This window comes from Phaenicophaeus curvirostris, chromosome 1 (genome assembly GCF_032191515.1).
Source record: "Phaenicophaeus curvirostris isolate KB17595 chromosome 1, BPBGC_Pcur_1.0, whole genome shotgun sequence".
Lineage (NCBI taxonomy): Eukaryota > Metazoa > Chordata > Aves > Cuculiformes > Cuculidae > Phaenicophaeus > Phaenicophaeus curvirostris.
In genome coordinates, this window is record NC_091392.1 from 41,569,360 (window position 1) to 41,585,543 (window position 16,184).

Consider the following 16,184-nt stretch of genomic DNA (forward strand, 5'->3'; position numbering starts at 1 on the left):
CTCTCCTCCACTTGGAGCAAATGCCGCAGGGTAAACAGACTGGCAAAGGCTTGGAATTGGCGCTGTTGTCAGAGCATCCAGCATCCCTGCTGGGGTGTTTTCTGTGTTGATGTGATGCCCCTTCCCCAAAACAACCTGGTCTCCTTTTTCCCCATCCAAGGTTTTCACTGATTTGGAAGCCTAAATAACCATTTCCTAAACCAATGTGGACTGAGGGAATGCAAAGGGAGCGGGAAGAGTGGACCTCTCCTTAAAATGTCTGAACGAAGCAAAGTAGCAAGAAGCTCACGTGCACGTGTGTCTGTGTGTATTTTAAGGCCAGGAGGAGTGGGTCAGACTGGTGTATCTGTGACCTTTTCTCAAGCGTGTCTTGCCTTTCCTGCGGGCTGCCTCTCTGTGCCCGTCAGGGGACTTCCACTTCCTTCCTGCTGACCTGCAGGTCTGCAGGCAGCCTCCCTGCCCTTGTGGCAGCTCCCAGCTCTGGCTCGGAGCCCAAGCTAATAATCCTGACAGATTTTACTGGCTTGTGCTCTGCTCCGTGTCTTGCTGTAGGCGAGATGGTGTGTGAGGTTGTGGTTTGCATGACTTTTGGCATTACGCTGGCCCTGGGATTCTACCCGGCGGCATCTGTGTGAAACCCAAACCTCGTAATAGGCTCTGGCTGAGCCTCTACCGGAGCTGAGCTTTGCTCAACGAGGCCTCTTGCTTCCCTACCTGCAGGTGACCGGCCAGCACAGATGTCGTCCAAACACACCTTCTAATTGTCTCTGGCTGTCCGGATGATTGCCAGCAGTATGGGGCTCGGGTGGAAGTGGGAGGTGTTGATAGCCGGGAAAGGAAAAATTCATCAGGTAGCAGAGAGGGTAATGAAGATCTCCTCTCACCACTCTCCCCACGCATCAAAGCACACTTAAAAAAAATAGAGCATACATCTTTGACCCCCATTAATGGCCAGCTTGGTCTGTGTAAGAGTTTTATGAGTCTGCTGCTGCTCCCACAGAGTTTAATTATTTAGAGCGTGAGGTGGAGGTTTGTGCTTTCACTGCTGATGGTCCAGGGTTCAGGCCCTCCTGACGGGCTGGAGGGTGGTTGCAAAAGCTGGATATGCAACCGCTTGCTCGGAGGAGGTGAATGTAGGTGTGAGCTGCAGCTCTGCAGCCCTGGTCAGGGCTGAGAGTGTATCCTTCTCCTATCCTGCGGCCTCCACGTGACTCCGTCATTCGAATTCAAGATCTCTGTCCTTATCTTCAGGGTACTTAATGGTCTGGGCCTGAGAAAGCTTAAATGACTACCTGAAGCTGCCAGGCAGATGCAGCTTGTTGCTAGAGATCCCCGGTCAGTGGTGGAGGCTTTAGGGGCTGGTGTAAGACTCTGGCAGTGATACCTGGTTTAGGAGGCCTGGGCTACAGGCCCTCCCTGTTCTCTGTGGCAGCGTGCCTTCGCCTGCCTCCTTTCTGCTAACAGCCTCCGCCTGTTTCCCTCAGCTCGTGCTCCACACTGTAGCAATCACTTTTCTTACTGTGAGATCCCATCTTCCAGCCTGCTGCTCCCTTCCCTTTGCGGTATGTCTGCTTGGTCTTGCCTTCCCTGCTTTTCCCCATCCAGCTCTTCTCAGCTGCTAATTGTCCCAAGGCTCGGGAACACAGAACGGATGTGAGGAACAACCAACTGACTGACTCATGTGCCTGGAGACCTTTGTGCAGCTTGCATTCCCAAACAGGCAGCCGGCCACCTAGACCAGAAGTGATTCCCAGCCATCCTGCTGACCATTCAGCCAGGCTCCCACTTCCAGTGGGAAGATGCCCAGCTCCAGGTCGGTTGGCTGGGATGTGGGCTGGTCTGGTGCGTCAGCTGGCTATCTGGAAGGGTCAAACTGGCGATGCTGCCCTTCTGGCCACTACTGTAATGGCTAGATTCCTCTTGGGGTTATTCTGCCTCTTACCTTGGTGGGTCCTGAGGGCTTTCACTGCTTATAAGTGCCCAAATGCAACAGCGGTGGCTATTCAGGGCAAGACTGTAAGTGGCTGCTTGTTTCGGAGCAGAAGTGGTTGATATTGGTGGGTCTGAGTTTGGCTGATAGCAAATGAATTTATGGGTGAACTGGGAAGCCTTGTTTGATGTGGAAGGTTCACGCTGTATTTCTCGTACCGTGCCCATCGATAATGAAAATGCCTATCACAGCAGACACCGGGCTCGCGGGTCACCTGGTGCGCTGCTGCTTCTGAAGGCTGAGCTCGTTGTGCATGCTGGGGCTCACTTCTGTACTCTGCCGGCTGCTTTTTCTTAGCACCTGAGCTCAGGGACCACTTGAACCTTCACCTTCTCGCTTCTGCTCTCCTGCCATCTCCTTGTACGTGCTTGATCTCCCTTTCTCTGCTGTAGCAAGGGCCCATCCAAGCTTTTGGTTGCATGCCAATGGGCTCCTTATGTGATCCCTGTGAGGTCCAACACGAAAAAAATAGCTCAGGAACCACCGGTGGGAGGGAAGGTGCAAAGAGAAGGTTATAGAACAAGTTCTAACCTGTCACCATGAGACAAGGCTCGATTCGATCGCTTCACTCAGTCCATGTGGATGCATGTTCAAAAAGGGACATTTTCTTACCCTCGGTCAGAAAATGTCAGTGTGCGCCAGCCCACAACACTTTCTCTGTGAAGCAGTTTTTATCTAGTAACTACATTGCTGTGCTTGAGCACCCACCCTGTTTGCCAGTCCTGGCTCCCTGCGATTTCTGCCTCTTCCCAAAGATCAAATTGGTGCTCAAAGGAACCCATTTTTTGTTGGTAGAAGACACAAAACTAAAAACAATGGAGCTCCTTAACAGCCTTTCAGAAAATGATCTGTGGAATTGCTTTGAACATTGGCAGCATTGTATGCAGCTGCGTGTCAGCTCAGAAGGGAACTATGATGAAGGTGATGGTCATTGATTTTCTTAATTTGTGAAGAGTTACTGGCACAGTCTCATTTTTTTGTGTGTGTTGAACCTTGTATTTACCCTGGTTGATCTCTTCCCACTTCTTTCTCTATTCCTGTTTAATTTCCTTTGGTATGGGACTAACGTTCCAGGTTACACTGGGAGACTGGGTTGAACTGAGATGGCAGAGGGTGGAGGGGAGGAAGGGGCACGTACTGGTAGATGTGAGTTTCTGCCCTCGACTCAGTGAACTCTGTCTTTAATCTATTGGTTATTATAGACGTATTATTATTAGCTGGATCTGCTAGACAAACGCAAGGTGCTCCGTGTCCTGCCTCCTCCATATTCTACTCTGTTTTTCTATTTTTTTTTCTCTGAAAATTAATAGGATTCTGCCCATTGATGATTAAAACATCGTCTGGAGTTTTGGAATGGATCAGATGCGTCAATCAAATGTTACCACATTGCACCCAGAGAGAGGAATGCCATCCAGCTGGGGGTAGGGTCTGTTTTTTCCTTTGCCCCCATCATTGTCTAGAATTACTGGAGATCTTTCTGGTTTTTTGAACGGAAGAATTTTTAAGAGAAAGTCCTGGCTTTCAAAGTTAATTACTTTTATTGTGTGAAAAGTTGACTGTGTTTTTTTATTGGTATGAAGTGATATTATGCCTCCATATTTTTGATGTTATTAATAATCTTAAGGCTTTGCAGGGCTCTGTTAAAGAAAATATTTCAGTAACTAATTCACATATTTTGGGATAGAAACGTGGTGTTTTAAATGAAAAGTGAATCTATTGGGATTACTAAGAAAGATGAAAGTAACTCAACTTTTTAAAAAAATGTCAGAGTTCAGGTTGTTTGTCCCAGTTCTAGAAATTAATGTAAAATGGACTTAATACCCCTGCATAAACTGTTCCCCTTGTGATAGGGGAGGGGAAGCAAATGGATCAGAAGGAAGCCACATCTCTCCAAGTACTGTTCGTGGGGACGTGGCTATTGTGGCAGCAGGTACTGCAGGAGCCCTGGAATGGACAAAGAAGCTGGGGAGGATGTGTATCCGGACCCTCGCACAGGCTTAAAGCACAGTTTGCTGCCCGAGCAGCAAAGTGAAGTGGCTTTTTGGCTCCTTTCCACTTGCTAGTGCACGGGTGCCCATTATCCTCTTGCTGGTATGCCGTTTGGCTCTTTGAGCAGAGAGGCTGCAGAGGCAAAACACTTCCCTGGCTCTCAGATGTGGCATGGACTTTGCAGGTCAGGCATGAGAAGATTTATGTTAAGTCTTGTGTCCAGAAGTAAGGCTGTTGCAGTGCTGCTCACTTAAAATTGGAAGCCCCTTACGCTTTATGTTGATTTCCTGTTCTTGTTAAAATTGCTTTTGCTTTAGAAATGAAGGGTCTTAAAACAGAGGGGTTTGACAGAGCATGCTGCAGAATGATCCTTTTCTCCTCAGTACGTAAGTTTCTTGAATGAATGATTTTAAAGTAAAATAATATTTCCCTGCAGAGGCTGCTTCTGCAAAGTCGTTAGGCTGTCACAGCAACAGCGAGGCTACGCGTGCAATATTAATAATTTATGTGCGTCCCTCATTTTGGACCCTTGTCAGTCATTTCAGCCTTGGCGGGCTGGGAGAGATGAGAAAAGCACGTATATGTTTTGCTGCCGTTCTCTCTGCATATCTTCTCAGGGTAGGCAAAAGATTTCAGTCTCAGGAGAATGTCTATCTGGAACCTTTTAGCAGTGCTAAATTTACAGAAATAATACCAGAAAATAGCATAGCGGTGTCTCATTTCAGTCCTCTCTGCACAGGGCTGTACTGCTTTCATTGGACGTCTGCAGCAAGTGTGGTTCAGATGTTCGTGAGCTTTGCCTGGTTGCAGTAGGTGAGGGAGAGGTGAAGCTTTTATGGATCCCTTCTGTGGGATGAGCCCAGCCAGGGTTTTGCTGTGTGCGTAATCAGCCCCAAATGTTCCTGTGGTGCTGCAGCTGCGCGTAGCTTTCTTCAAAACTGGGCTTCGTGTCCTCAGTTCTCTCCCTCAACCACTTCTAAAGGGAGTGAGGCGGTCAGGTAGTCCGTGCGTTTCCTGAGCAGGTCGTGCAGAAGACTCTGAGCCAAATGAAGGTCTTCAGAAACAAGGCTGGTGAGTGGATGTCACCAGAGAATTGGTTTAAATACAAAGTGTTAGTGTGTCTGTGCTTGTGCTGAATTGTGGAGTTAACTGTTGCAGGCTTGTGCTTGGTGCTGGCAGTCGTCACAACACCTTCCAGGTTGGCTGTCTGCTAGGTACTTCTTCAAATCCTGTTGGAAGCACGGCACTGCGTTTTGGGGAGTTTTGAAGGGCTGCTGGTGGGTGTAGCGGGCGTGACCCAGTTGACGTGTTTCTGTGAGCCTGTGTTCTTGCAGGCAGCTACTGAGCAGTTTGAGTTGGGCTGGTCTACAGCGAGTGGCGTTCAGCAAGCAGGCTGTTTCTGTAAGTAGCCTGCAGGCAGCTGGGGAGTTGGTTCCCATCTGCTGCTGGTGGTCCAAAGCGGCTGATTCACTCCAGGGTGAGCCCCTTGGATTCCGTGCTGCTGGGTCATGGATGGATGGACGGGACTGCCTAGGAAAGGCAAAATGTTCTGCAAAGGATTTAATCTGTATCTTAAGCTTGAAATAGGTTTATTGATTTCTAGAATAATTGTTGGGGGAAAACTAATATTTCTTTAAAACTGGATAACATTGTTTCAAATTCTGGTTTTGAATGTCTTGGCTTGGAGAAAACTTTGGCTCACAAATTGCTGTGTGCGTGCAGAAGGATCTGCAGAAAGATTAATGGATAAGAAGAAACTTGGTCTAATTATTTCGTGTTGTGCTCGTTAAAAGATCTTTTTATTTGAGAGTGATTTTTTTGCCATGCTTTGTACCTTTGTAGTTTGAACATGCTCTACTACTAGGTTCTCTGTATTGTTAAGTCCCCCTGAATGCTTGCATATACAGTTTAAGGAAAACAAGATATAACTGCGTTAAGGTTTCTTGAACTTGAATTCTAATGCTTGAATTGCATGGCCAAATGGCTTGGCTTGCTGGTGAACGCTTGTAGTTCAGAAAGAGACTTATGCCTTGTTGCACTTGAGGTGCCTTAGATGCAGTAATGAGATGATTTTTTTCTTCCTTTTTTTTTTTTTTTTTACTGATAAGGGTCTAGAACCTTACTCTTGGCTCTGCATTTATGTGCTTTGTCTAATATACATATGCGTTTGTAACAAAAGACTTTACGAAGCAGCACTAATTTCTTCTGCAAAACAGAGAGAACCAGGAAGCTGAGATGGAAGACCTTCTTTTTTTTTTTTTTTCTCACCCCTTCTCTCTTCTTTTTACAAGAAGTTACTTTAAATAGGGAGCTGTTCAGCAGGTTGCAACCAGAATTCTATAATAAGATGTCTCTGCGTTCTCCCTACTTTTTCACATGCAAAGTTGTGGCTGTAATTATATGACAGCTGCCCTCTTGGCTGACATGCAGCAGATTGAACTGGGGATCTCCAGAGCTAAAAGTGTGAGCTGCTACTCTGTGAGCTAGAGCTCTATAGCTGGAGGCTGTAATGATCTATATCCTTCGTGACTGAGTGTAGAAGGGAGCTGCAAAAAGCACTTGCTGAGTTATGGTGTGCGCAGGGTACTCGCTGCGTACATGGTTCCTTCCCGGGTGTACTGGAAGCTTTCCGTAAGTGCTTTGCGATAGTTGTACAAACTGTTGACAACTCATGGGTGCTTTAAAACGTCACTCTGTTTTGAAGCCTTTCTACCTTAAATAAAATAACTTTACTGGCCTGCTAGTCAGGTGCAGGCATTTGTTGCTGTTTGTGTACGGTGCGCTGAGCATGAAGGGGCCCTGATGTTACTGAGGTTCTTCAACTCCTATGCGATGTAAGGAATCATTAACGCCGCTAAGAGCAATATGAAGAATTCCACAGCAGCAGTGACCTTCAGACAGATTTGCCTTTATGCTTTGCCATTACAAAAGGTTTTTCATCGATGGCATGATGGGAGCTTTGTAAAAGCAAAGGAAGGAGAAGCTGGAATTGTTGGAATCTCTCCTGTTTCCTAAGGACCAGGAAAACCTGAGCAGTGCCAAAGTTTGTCAGGCTGAGGAAAAATGAAGGGAAGCAGAACCATATGGAGCTTCACGAGTAGTGTCAGCCGTGGGTAGCTTCTGCAACCAGTGTTGTGGGAGAGGGGGAAGTGTGTTACGAGTTGAGACATTAACTTTGAACTTTGTGATGTTCTTAACACCTCCTTCCCCCCTTCATCCCCCAACAAAACAAAACCAAATAAACCAAAAAGGGAGATAGACATCTGCTAGCTTTAGATGGGGCAAAATATGTGTTTGTGTCGATCTGCACAGTTCAAAACCAAGCTGATCTTTCCCCCATTCAAAAAAATATGAAAAGATGATGTTTAAGGGAGGCAACTAACCATTAAATAAAGCCAAAACTGAGGCAGTCCTACAGATCTAAGCTGCTAACTGAATATATGAAGCAACCCAGGATCTGCTGATGTGGTCATTGGTGCTGCCTTGCAAGCAGCAATGCTGGCAGAACTGGGGAGGGGGTGTTGCGGAAGTGGTGGAGGGAGTTTTTTACGTCAGCGTTCCTCCTGAAAAAGCCGTCTTGTGGTCCTGGCCCCATCACACCACCTCACCAGTCCTGGGATTTGATCCTCTACTACCTGTCCCGTCACTCCTTAGAGAGACAGCGGGATGGGGCTTACCCTGCTTCCTGTGGGAGCCTGTTCCATAGCCTAATAGACTTCACTGTCAGGAGACATTTCTTGATTACTCTTTAATCACGGGTGTCAAACTCCTGGTCACCAAGTTGACCTTAGCCTGCATCAATACAAGCACCTTCCTTGCATGCGCTGCCTGGAGCCTACCTTCTACTTCTCTGGCGTTTATTGCAGGCCTTTTTCAGCTGCCGGCAGCCGTACTGTGGCTCCAATTCCACTGTGCTTAGTGCTGCTGCTGGAGGCCGTTACAGAAGTGTAAGGCTGGGAGCCCACATCAAGGGCCTGAGTTGTGATCTGAGATGGGCAAGTCACTGGGAGTAGGTCTGCGAGAATGCAGGCTGCTGGTGAGTGAGTGGATGCAGGCTGAAGCTGCGTTTGTGTGCTACTCTACCTCAGACAGAGCCACGTCCGAGGAATCTGTTACAGCACAGCTATCCCCTGACTGACCTAATTACAGCGCTGTCACACTTGGGAGTGTGAGTAAGACTCTAGTATATTCCTGCAATCAGTTTAAAGCAGGGCTCTCAATTTCTTTTAGGTGATGGAGTTTGAGCCATCTCTGTTAAAGCAGCTAGGAAGAGCAACCCAGCCAAGCTGGCTGTCTGTGAGGCTGTGGGAATACCAGACCCTGCAGTGAAGACTCTGCACAGTGTATCCAGTTTGTCAGGCATGGGGAAAGAGTCTGTCGTGCTGCCTCTTCAAAGGATAGCTCTCTCCCATGGCTGATGGCAGCTACTGCTGGGTTGTGGTGGCTGGTTGTGGGAGGTGGGTGGGTTTCCTGAGGAGAGGAGCGTGCACCCGGCTGTGTCACAGCCTTAGTGTGCGGGATAGTCCAGACGCACTAGAAGAGCTTTGTTTTCCTTCTAGCGCATAGCTGTTGTTTTGCACGTGTGGACTTCATCCAAGAGTTTGCTCTCTTCCATGTCTCTTCTCTTTGTTTCCGCTTGCTGAACGCCCTCCATCCCTTGTGTTCCCTTTCCAAGGCAGGATGAGTAAAGTGGGTTTCAGTGCTGCAGAGGCGAATGTGTCTTTGATTTGTATCATATCATTATGAAATCAGCGCTATTTTCTAGTCTGTTCCTAGTACGGTCAGACATTTTGCTTACTCTCCTATCTGCTTCTGTGATATCGGTAGACCTCATTATATCATGTCTTTTTATAGAATGGATGTAATTACTCCAGAACCAGAGGGTGTATGAACTGTTCAGATAATGACCTGCTACACTGTTCACAATCAGAATGCTTGTGACACCAGAGATCTGAAGTAGCTTCCGTACTATTTATCCCGATTCCCTCTTCTGCCCCCAGGCTAGACCCCTCTATGTTGCCCTCCCTGCCTCTGTGTCACCCAGTGCATATCCTGACTCCCTTCTGCTCCTCCCTGCTCTGCCAGGGAATTACTTCTGGGGTGTCCCTGCATAGTCTGGGCTTCTCACCTGCCATGGGTCCACATCCTCCTCCTTGCTCCTCAGAGGTCCTTGCCTGCCTCTCGGCAGGCTTTCCTGACTTGTACTGCTTGCTTCCCATTCCCAAGGGGGAAATAAAGCTTGTCTCAGCCAGAGGTGCATAAAATATGGCCACACTGTCACCAAATTTTTGGGGTTTTTATGTCCTGTTTGGCTCAGGTCATCCCTTTCCAGTTAGCCATGCGTGAAGCATCCCTCTTCCCTTATCTTTGTTTCCACGGGGTTTGCATGCAGTGTCTTGCTCTCCTGGGGCCAAGTGCTCTGCCTGTTGAATTTGAGGGTGTAGTTTTACGAGCGTTGTTTTCAGCAGCCCCTGCTGCTGCCGCTGCTCCTGAGCTGCTTGTTCAGCTGTGCCAGTGCAGCTGAACGTGCTGCTGCACACTGAACTGGATCAGGGAATTGATCTGGATTAAAGTAGCCAGGGTGGAGAGGAAAGCTGCTTAACCCAGCGATTTGCCCAGGGAAATACTTGAGAAACTGCAGTCTAAGGGCACTTTGACTTGATAGCCCTTTGACTAACAACCCCCTGGTATAAAAATCCCTTGTTTAAATGCAGGGTTGCTGCCTGCCACCCTTCAAACTCTCCTCCCAAACTGGTAGCAATACCAGCAGCCACCTGCTTCGGGCTTAGAGCAGCTGCCGCAGGTTAAGATGTGCTGTGCAGCTGCTCTGTGAAGCGTGGGCCACGATGATCTTTGGAAGGGTTCAGGGCCCCTGGAGTAAAAATGGATGTGTGTCCAAAAGCGTGCAAAATCATCCTTGCTGTGCAAACATCTCAGACTTTAAAAAGCTTCTTGCTTATTGTAATTGCTGGTCTGGCTTTATTAAGGAACCCTGAGCTTTATTAATGGTGCAGGGGGTTGCTGTGTCATTGAGTTTCTGGGAAATACAGCACACCTCTGGAAGCTGACTTGAAATCTGAAAAGCCTTGCTCTTGCCCCGCGCTGCAGGACACGTTTAACCTGCCCCATCCCTCCCGAGCCGCATGAGCGGAGCCCTGACTGGTGGCTCCATTCCTCATCTTCCGCTCGGCTTTCACACTCCCGTCCCTGCCTGATGTGCTTCCAACTTCGTGCTGTCCTGGGTTTAATTTTTGTTTAAGATCTTCGTTCCTTTAATGACAGCAGGAACCGAAGGCTGTTCTCTGTGGGGGCTGTGGTGCGCGGCTGTGCTTGAGGTAATGAGACTTGATGAAAACCTCTTGTTACTGTGGCGAGATTTCTTCCTTCTCTGTGTTTAAGAAAAGGGGAGTGTGGGGGGGAGGGAAGAAAAGAAAAAGTGATGGACCCTGCTGGGTATGTTAATATATTTTTAATGGCTTGCATGTGGCTAGCCCAGGACTTATTTGTCCAGCCTGCGAGAAAAGCAGAGCACCGTGTTGTTCTTGTGCACCTTTGAGCTTAGCTAGGACTTGAAATGGGAGAGAGGAAACACTGGGTGAAAATTTCTCAGCAATCCTGATGATACAAATGAAATCTGCTAGAGATGGAGGGGGGCTGGCAGGGAGAGGAAGAAGATTGGATCCCAGATACCTCCTCCCCCTCCCCAAATCTTCCTCTTTTTCTGGAATATTCTCCCGTCTGCGATCATCAAGAGAGCTACTGTCTCAGACTGTGGTATTTCTACCAGTGGTGAGGGGAGAGATTTTTTCTGAAATGATTGCTGTGTTTCTGATGAGAAACAAAAAGGTTTTACGCTGCGGTGGGGGACTGAGGAGAGGAGGGAGCTGGTGGGAGTGCAGAGGGAGGGGCAGGGATGCTGGGCAGTTTCCCCTTCCAGCCTTAAGGTGCAAGTTAAGCTACAGGCAGGGTGAAGCTGGTGGTCCGAGTTGTCTCCCTGGGGCAGTTTGGGGTTTTGCCGCTTTCCCGTTTGAAACGCGTGCAGAGCACTGTCGGGGCTGGGGGGCAGCGGGGCTGGGGCAGCTCTGGATCTTGGGGGTCAGGAGCTCAGCGGCTGGGGCTGCGCTGCGGGGTGGTGGGTCGGAGCAGAGGTGCACTCGGTGGAGATGTGAGGAGAAACACGGCAAGGGGAGAGAGAGAGAGAGCTGCTGGTGAAGAATTAATGCTGCATAGCCCTGGTGAGAGGGGGGGAGAGCAAGCAGCGAGGAGCCTTCGCGCTGGTGCGTGCCGATTAGATAGAGCAGCTGGGAGAGGGTGGCCCTGGTGGCACCTTGACAGGGTGGCTGGAAGGGCTGATGGTGTGGACCAAGGGGTGCGATGGACTGAGCCCACCTGTGGGGAAGGGTTGTGGGCACGGTGGCAGCTCTCTTCCATCCTTGCGCTCTCGTTCTTACGAAATCCCAGTTGAAGGCTGTGTAACCCCGGGACAGGAAGGACAGAAAATCAGGTAGATGCTAAACCAGCATTTTCCCTGGTAACAACAACTTGTTTTTCCTCAGGAAACAGCCACTGTGCCAGCTCTGTCTCTTTCCTGTATTCAAGAACAAGCTCTGCTCTCACTGTCTGCTCACTGCACGTCTGTCCTCACCCAATATTGAGCCGTTGTGGTTCGGGGTCCTCTTCCAAGTGAGGAAGTCAATGCGCGAGAGACCTCCTCTTGTCAGGGCCGTACAGGCATGCCAGCATCTGCTGAGGCAGATGCACTGTGGGGTCAGTGTTGGGAGGAGGTTGGGAATTCGTTTTCTTGAGTCCTTGCCCAGTCCTGGAGCAGCATGTGTGAGAGTTGCCAGCAGCCCTCACCTGGCTTCTTGTTTCTGTCAAGTGACCGTGGTGCTGGGAAACGTCCTGCTGCAGGTGAATGCACCTTCTTGGTGGCAGCGTGTCTGGGTGTTGCTGAGGCAGCCTCCCAGCAGGGTCAAAGCTGTATTTCTGTCTTTTTTTTTTTTTTTTTTCCCTAGGGGGAGAGGGATAAAAGTTTGACTGTTGATTTAATTTTGGAGCCAAGGAACAGTGCTAGGCTGGCAACTCTAGGGACATCCTTTGTAGCCTGCCCCTGCCAATGTAGCAGATTGCTGACTCCCAGCCAAACTGTCCCCTCTGATTTTTAAGTAGCATGAGAACAGTTTGTGGGAGATCTCTCTGAGGATACTGTAAGTTTCTTTGCGTTACAGGAGGCTGGAATCACACATGGCGAGTTACCGATAGCTGACTGAAAGGACGGCTACTTGTTAGCCTGCACTGACTGGATTGCTTGGCTAATCTGACCATACCCTGACTTAGATTTAAATTAACTTTCAGCTGATTTAGTAAAAATTGGTTTAGTAGTAAGGCAGGCAAATCAAGGACATGTTTTCATTCTATATAAATTTATCCGCACAGGGTTTTAATGCCATTTTACCCATCTGCTTAAAGTACTCCAGCTCACCTCTCCTGTGTGCTCGTGCAGGCAAGTCCTAGTTTTCGATGAGCGTCCACTGCTTTCTTAACCCAGTTTTCCAGCTGGGCTGAAGTTGCTGACGGCGTCGTGACTTATCCAAGAGCCTGAGTGAATGTGAACTGGCACAAAATGAAAGCCAGAGACCCACCAGTCTCCCTATCCTGTAAATTTTGGGTTGTTGAAGCCCTACTTTGCTTGACTAGCCAACAATAACAGTCAGCTAATACAGTCATAGAGTATTATTTTTACTTAGGCCTCTACCATTGATAGCGTGCTTGTAAAACAAATGGAAGGCTTTTTGTTTGTCTCCTGAAGCTGCTTCCTAGTGTCCTGTCCTGATTAGTTTTAAAGATGACCCATAGGGAGTGTTTGTTTTACGCAGGGCTTGTACCAATTAATCCCCCTCCTCCACCTCACCGTGATGGATTTAAGAAACAGTACTGTCGTCAAGCCTGACAGATCTAAGACCTCAATAAAGAGTAATGTGTGCCTTGTGTTTTAATTTTTAGAGGTGCTTGGTTAGGGAACTGCTGCTGAGGTGTAATAGATGTTTCTGTGAGCGCCAATACTTTAATTGTATGTAAGAGAGTTTTGAGTCTACTGGCTGTCTTCAGCTTAAAACAACTGAATAAACAGAAGTCTTGGTATGGACAAGAGCAAAAGCAGGAGATAATTTTCTTGGTCTGCTAATTGTCATAGCCTTTCAGCCCAGAAAAAACTTTCATAGCTAGATGGGGAAGATGGAGGAGGTAAAGGAAGTGGCCAGAATTTTCGTCTTGATGTTCTTTATGTAGTAGGTTTTTAAAAATAAAATGAAATCCTAAAACAAAAACAAACCACAAGGTCACATGCACTGGTCTATTTTTAATTTTTAAGATTATTTTAAGGTCTAGCAAACTTCATGCCACAAGCCACTTGCTGTGCCATCCCCTCTGCTGAGATGTTTTGCTATAGCCCTGCTTTTCTGTAGGCACCAGGCTGTGCAACATGGATTTCTTGCTTTCTAGTTGTTTACTGAGGCAGAGCTGAAGACGCTGATTAGATTTCATAGAAGGAAGCCACTGGGGAGGGTCTCAGAAGGCCGTGGAGTATCTTGCTGTTGTTGCACGCAGGTAAAAAGCGGGCATGTTATTTCTGGGTGGGGAGAGGAGTCCCCTGACAGTGTTGTTCGATTCCCTTACGCAGGAAGGGCGAAGGCATCCGACATGGGTGCCTGTCAGGGTCCAGCGTGGGTATCAACGAAGCGGCATGAGGTTTGGTTGCTAATTTAATAATCCTTCACCCCGAGCTCGCCCCGGCACCTCTTCTCTCACTCCTGTTAGCCCTTCCCCCTCCCTGGGAATCTGAAGTCCCGTTTTGGGGAGTGGGGAATTACCCACGGTGGCGGTTGTGCCTGCTGCTAAATCGGCCAGCGGAGCACCTGCCGTCTCCCCTCTCAGGGAACTGAGCAGCCAGCTATTTGTTGTTAAAGTGACATTGTCACAATAAAACTGGTTTTAAGCAGGCTTTTCCTGCATTCCTGAATGTCGTGCTGGACTATTAAACTAAAGGAAATTTAAGAAATGGCATTGCTCTCTCATTTGTAGCCAGAAGGGCTGGCCTCCAGCTTTTTTGGGTATGAATTACCTACACGCCCTCCAACCACAACTTTGAATCCCAGCAGGCTTGACTGAGCCCTGTGTGCTGAGATCGATAAATTGACTTCCATGCAGCTTATTATGTGGGGCTCTTTCAGATGTGACCTTATTAAAACCTGGAGCCCTCTCTGGACATGAACAAACCCCATGGCTGTTTCCCGAAGTATAAGGGAGGGTCTTGCTGCCATGTCTTTGGCAAAACCTCTGCTGAGAGGGGCACGTGCTGGTTCTTCACCAAGCCTCAGGCATGACTGCAGCGTGTTGCTGAATGAATGGATTCTTCTGTGAGGAGCATCAAAAGCAAATACTGGCCTCATTCTAGCGTAAGAGCTAAGGCTTCAGGCAGGGAGGCTCTTCCCCGGATGAGTAGTTGTGTACTATACTTGAGTACGTTGTGGTTTTGGTGACATTCCTATGGACCAGGTTGCCCAGGGAAGCTGTGGCTGCCCCATCCCTGGAGGTGTTCAAGGCCAGGTTGGATGGGGCCTGGAGCAACTTGGTCTGGTGGGAGGTGTCCCTGCCCATAGCAGGGGTGTTGGAACTGGATGAGCTTTATGGTTCCTTCCAACCCACGCCATTCTATGATTCTGTGCTTTTTTTTTAAAAAAAAGCCCCCAAAATCCCAGCTATATCCAGCCAGTTGTTGAATTTCATAACCTCAGAGCGTTTCCTTCCCTTCTCCTGACCTATCAGTTCTTTTTTGTAGTGCCCTCAAAGCTAGTGCCTTCTCTGTCTCCTCTTGAACTTCCTATGCCCCTTCTTCATGTGCTTTGCCACAAGTCGGCATCGAAACATCTGTGTGCTCAGATGGGTGTCTGAAACTGCTATGGGGTGTTTTAATATATGGAGGAAAAAATTGACCTGTCACAGACTTAAAGGAAAGAGGAAAGAGTGACCCAGCATCCTAGGCTGAGGCTCGAGATAGCGCCTGCTCTTTTCTCCCCTGCCTCCCAGCCTCCTGAGAAGGTTGGAGGTTTCTGCCAGAGTGTCACAGCTCTGCTTCTGCTTATCTTCCAGCGCTCTTTTTTTCCTGGCCCTTTTCATCCTTGATCAGAGCATCTTGGGTGGCATGCAAGTAGAGAACAGGCCTTTGTACCTGACACTGGCTCCTTTGTCAGGAGGGAAAGAGGAGCGCTGTGGTTAGGGCACCATCCCTGGCTTTGGTTCTGTTCAGATGCTCTGCCTCCTGCAAAATGGGGCTGTTGCAGCCCACAGGGCTGGAGGACGTGTGCGCTTGCAGGCTGCGCAGTGCTCGACGGCGGGAGAGGGGAAGGCTGGGGGAGCGACAGCTGCAGAGCTGCCCCTGCCCTGCGGTAGGAAACTGGAATTGGCACCTTGGGCTTCGCTGGGAAAAAGAGGGTGAGAGCTAATAAAAGATCAGTTTCTAATCTTCTGTTTTGGGGGAAATGCTGAGCAGCAGTAGAAGTGCTGGAGCTGCTGATCTACGGATTGCTGTGGGTTGGCTTAGTCTCGTTTCACATTATAATGATTTTCTTTGAGCTTGTGTGTGCGCGCGCGTGTGTGTGTGTTAATGAAAGCTCTGGTTCAGTACAAGCTGTTATTACTGGACCGTGATTTCTTGGTCTCTTTCACAAGCAAGTGAATTTTCCCAGCGTCCTGCCTCTCTGTATGCACATGCATGCACGTGTGTGTGCACTTGGGGATCTTTCAGGATGGAAAGTGCAGTGGAAATGTAAAATACTATAATTATGTGCAGTGTTCATTTCTATTTTTGCTCTGCAGTCAGCTTGGCAAGTGGAACGATGTGTCTGGGCAGTCTCGTATCTGATCTGATCTATTTGTCTGTGCTTTTTTGCATTGTGGTTTGCAGCCCTGCAATTGAAACCTTCAAGATTACTTAAAGATGGAATGAGAGTGTGCTTCCATTGAGCTTTGTAAAGGCCATTTCTTCTAGTGCAAAATAATGGGCCTAAATGACTTGACAGTGCTCCTTTTAAATCCACCACTTGGTTCTTGAGGGGGCGGGGGTGAGGAGGTAATGTATAGGTCTTACAGGAATAAAGCCAGTGTTTTGTGCTCCCCTGCGGCTCTGCAGCAGTAGCTCACTGACTGA

General features: G+C 48.4%; 1 protein-coding gene across 4 annotated transcripts in view; it reads left to right on the top strand.

The window, feature by feature from the left end:
• Positions 1 to 3,300: 3,300 nt before the first annotated feature.
• TCF20 (transcription factor 20) overlaps positions 3,301 to 16,184 on the top strand; it is a 125,393-nt gene continuing 112,509 nt past the window's right edge. For all 4 annotated transcript variants that reach the window (XM_069854534.1, XM_069854552.1, XM_069854562.1 and 1 more), the window contains exon 1: positions 3,301 to 3,411. The gene's annotated coding sequence lies outside the window, so the exon portion shown is untranslated. The remainder of the gene's footprint in view (positions 3,412 to 16,184) is intronic.